The following is a 4,381-nucleotide window of genomic DNA, read 5'->3' as shown; positions in this document are numbered from 1 at the left end:
GTTTGGGCCGCTGGACTATTACCTGGGTGCAGTGATACGGAGTCAGAAAAACACAACTAAGGGTGCGTTTGGTTGGTACGATCTAGAACAGGATCGAACAGCTGGTGCACATGGAGCAGCCTCATGCCAACCAAACGCTACTCCAGAAACAGAGCACATTTTTGTGGGAAAATGTGCCAAATTTGCTAACTTACTTAGTGCATTCTTCAAAATGTGTATGGATCACCATGGTCACTTTGTACGGTACGATGAGTCCAACCCAAAAGCGTGTGCACGTGATCATTTGGGAACAAAATCGATGTTCCCGCCAGGTTTCACTGTGAAAAAGTGAAACTGCTCGGTCTGCTCCGGCCTCGATCGAGGCGCTCAGGCTAGCTACAGTCCGTGCGCCAGACCCTGTTTTGGCCCGATTTTTATTTTCTGCGCGGGAACCATACATGCAGACGTTATGCAGGGAAAGATGACGACGCCGGTCAGTAAATTGTTGGTCGATTTGTTGCCTACCTCGAGGCCAGTCGGTGAAATGAGGGCTTCCTTCTTCAAGAAATATGTTGCCAGTCGTTAGTCGGATGCCACTCGTCTTCTAAACATCGTACTTGATGCAACCAGCGCAGTTGGATGGACGGGAGGCGAGGAATTTATCGTTTTCGATTTTCACCCTATTCTGGGTTGCCATTACATTGCAGCTGGCAGCACCACGAGGGAATTTTTTGCACAAGGGAGACTAGGTGAATTCAACTCCTCAGAGATATCGCCATGACAGGGTAAGGTTATTTTAGCCCTGAAATTGTGTACAAACCAACGGCACGAAATTATGGAAATATTTATTTTTTCGCAATAATTGCATGTTGGTTGAAAAAATGTAGCCATCTTTGTATTATGGCATCCTGGCGGTGTATTTCGTAACTATACTGCATGACAATATTATTTATGAGAAATGGCAGCGATTGTGAACAATGTACAATAAACAGCATTGGCAAAATTGATGCAGAGCTGTATGGTACTTTAGCACAATTTGCCTGTATATTGGTATTTTACACACAATGCATGAAACAGAAGAGCAAAATTATTATTGACTTATCAATTTATAGTCAGGACATGAATATGAAACCCATGACCAATGCCAATGACCCAGGGTCTGTGCACCTGCATTCAAATATATAAAAAATCCCTTGTGGCATAATCATGTACTCTGTGCATACACATGCTTGGGGGGCGATACTTGCTGCTTTACATGGTGGAAATTGTGGTGCTATGCTGCTTGGTATGTGTGTGCGTGCGTGTGTGTGTGTCTGTGTGCGTGTGTGTGTCACTGTGTGTGTGTGTGTGCGTCTGTGTGTGCACACTTCACTTTCCGGCTGTGTATTGATGCCTATGTAGATATCACCATGATCAACAGGGTCAAACGCTTCCAGTGGACAACAGTGGATCACCTCATTTCTCCCACTGGAGTGGTCCTAGCTTGAAGTGATGTATGACTATCAATTCTATTGACTAGCCTTGAGGCATGTACCAAACGTCAGCATGTCTGTGATATCAATACATCACACTTACATTTGAAAGCTATATGCTGGAAGGCAGTCAAGTGGGCTTTTCGTCAAACACAACCCTACCAATGAAATGAAGGCAACGGGCAGAGACCACTAATGGTAGGGCCACACCAGGTGGCTGTGCCAGTGGGGAAGACCCAGCTCAACAAGGTGTTATTTCAAGTTTGATCGGAACAGCACCCTGGTCCAAACCCTCAATATCAGTGAATCTTACTGGTCCATGTGGCTGCTGCCTTGACTCGTGATGCCCACGATTGGATGCAAGTTGCACGAAGTATGTTGCAAAGAAGAGTACAATGGATCTTGAACTTAGCACGAGAGGCGTGCACTTCGTTGATAACAGCAGAACCTTTGCATGACTATCATAACACTCTCCTTATTGCAATATTTAGCCAATGCTCCATTTGTTGTAGCAGCTACCACACAACTACAAGTATGCATGGCATTACCTGGCTGTCTTGTATAAACTTGTGAATGCAATCAAGTGATGCTTTGTGCACATATGCTCCCATACTTTAGCGGATGTTCGCGTGTGTGTGTGTATGTGTGTGCATGTTTATGGGTGTGTATGTTCGTGCATGTACGTCCGTGTACATGTCTGTGCGTTTACATGTACATGCCGACGTGTGCGGGTCTGTTGAAAAAAGCGCATGAAAACGTGATGTATGTACGGGTGTATGGTAAACGTATTCTTTGCTCCATGCGTCCGCCGTGAATGAAGGTACGAGACTTTATGTGTCATAGCTTGTGGCGGTTGTTCTGTACATAGTAGCACCGTATCCAGGCCATCCGCAGATGCCATTTTTTCACTTCAATTCTGCATTGGCTCGGGTGCTGTGTTTGTAGTGTCATCCTCTCTGCATGAATTATTTATATTTCTTTCCCACCTCAGTACTGTATTTGGCTTGATATTGTTGCTATTGTACATACAAGTATAAGCACATGCATTGATCTACGAGGGTTTGTGTTTGGAGCTCCAGCAACCTGTTGAGGTTCGTGTTGTTTATAAATTCGTGGTCTACGAATACAATGGTCTGGCTGGTACATCGCAGAATACTAGGACCCCTTGAACGATTCTGTCGGTCGTTCCTAGTACACCAATTGAAGACATGTGTGTGTCAAAATGTGTCAAAAATACAGTGTTGACAAAACGGTTGGTATCACCGCTGTCGGATATTTTGCACAAGCCAAAATTGGAGGATGCACTGTTGGCTAATATCTCTTTCTAAATAAATAAGCAGGAAATAGCGAAACCCTTGTACAAACCAACGGCACGAAATTATAGCATGTCCAACCAAAATATCAGCGACATAACGAAAACGCAAGCGACGAGCGAGAACTCAACTTCTCGTTATTTGTTATCGCCACGGACAAAACTTAGGGCAGAGAACAACTATTAGGTTGGATTTCGACAACGATCTGAGACAAAGAACTCACGGGGGACGTAAACCAAAGGACGACGAAGGAGACGCCATTGAGTATTCGTCTCGCGATATCTTGAGAAAACTGCGAAATCTGGCAAATCTGGAAAATAAAAGTGCAACTTTTAGGGCGCGTTTGGTTGGTACGAACTAGAACAGGATTCACCAGAACAGCGCGTTTGGTTGGGACTGCACCTGTTCTGGGTCGGCCAGAACATGTTCTGCTTGCTCCGGCCTCGAGGCCGGAGCAGACCGAGCAGTTTCACTTTTTCACAGTGAAACCTGGCGGGAACATCGATTTTGTTCCCAAATGATCACGTGCATACGCTTTTGGGTTGGACTCGTCGTACCGTACAAAGTGACCATGGTGATCCATACACATTTTGAAGAATGCACCAAGTTTGGCACATTTTTCCACAAAAATGTGCTCTGTTTCTGGAGTAGCGTTTGGTTGGCATGAGGCTGCTCCATGTGCACCAGCTGTTCGATCCTGTTCTAGATCGTACCAACCAAACGCACCCTAAGACGACTTTTTCTGAACTGGCGCACGGACTGGCTAGGCCGGATCCAGCAAGCAGAACATGTTCTGGCCGACCCAGAACAGGTGCAGTCCCAACCAAACGCGCTGTTCTGGTGAATCCTGTTCTAGTTCGTACCAACCAAACGCGCCCTAAGTTAGTAACTAAGACACTTGCATAATTATACAAAAGTCGTCTAGATTTCATACCATGGTTGCTTCTTTGGCTGCGATAGCCCCTTACATACATTAGATGGCTGGTACCAAGAGTCCATAACCCCCCGGGGGTTATGGACTCTTGCTGGTACCAAGAGTACATAACTGTGTACAGTAGACTGTAGTTATGTGAGCACAGAGAATCAAAAACTTCTTTCTTTCTGGTACGAGTATGTGTAGGGCTCCCTGATCTTGATGGGGAAAAGGCCATCGATATGGCATATGACGTCAATATTTCTGCGAAAAGTGACAAAAGAGTAGTAAATATTTCCCCTGAAACTCGCCCAAATAGTGCGCGGTAGACCGAAGTGCCCGTAACTAGACATCCTTAGCAAAAGTACGATAACGCTAACCTTTACGGTACTCACTCCCAGCCGTGACAAAAGACGTTATCGGATAACGGAAAAACGTTACAGAGCTCAAAATAACGGGCCGACGTTCGTTATGGAAATTCTGCAAAAAATGCAAAAACTCGCATTGTTTTGTAACTGGCGGGAGATGAAAAGCACGTCGTGCAGATCGAGATGAGATCGAGAGTCGAGATTGCTTCCTCTTGTGACATTTAGCTTTTTTGGCGAGTTTGGCCTTTCAGTTGACAATTTCTGCGTCCTCTGCTTCGTGCCTTTCCCCTCTATCCCATCTGGGAAACAAAGGACCAGTTCCACGGCACTCCAGAG

At 45.4% G+C, this 4,381-nt stretch overlaps 1 long non-coding RNA gene across 1 annotated transcript; it reads left to right on the top strand.

Moving 5' to 3' along the window:
- The first annotated feature begins 382 nt into the window (after positions 1 to 382).
- On the top strand, positions 383 to 2,068 carry LOC135830711 (uncharacterized). Its single transcript, XR_010556093.1, has 2 exons — positions 383 to 764; positions 1,381 to 2,068. It is a non-coding gene; the product is annotated as an uncharacterized LOC135830711 (long non-coding RNA).
- Positions 2,069 to 4,381: the final 2,313 nt, after the last annotated feature.

This window comes from Sycon ciliatum, unplaced genomic scaffold (assembly GCF_964019385.1).
Source record: "Sycon ciliatum unplaced genomic scaffold, ocSycCili1.1 SCAFFOLD_2020, whole genome shotgun sequence".
Lineage (NCBI taxonomy): Eukaryota > Metazoa > Porifera > Calcarea > Leucosolenida > Sycettidae > Sycon > Sycon ciliatum.
Note: the sequence above shows the minus strand (reverse complement) of the source record. Positions and strands in the feature narration are given on the sequence as shown.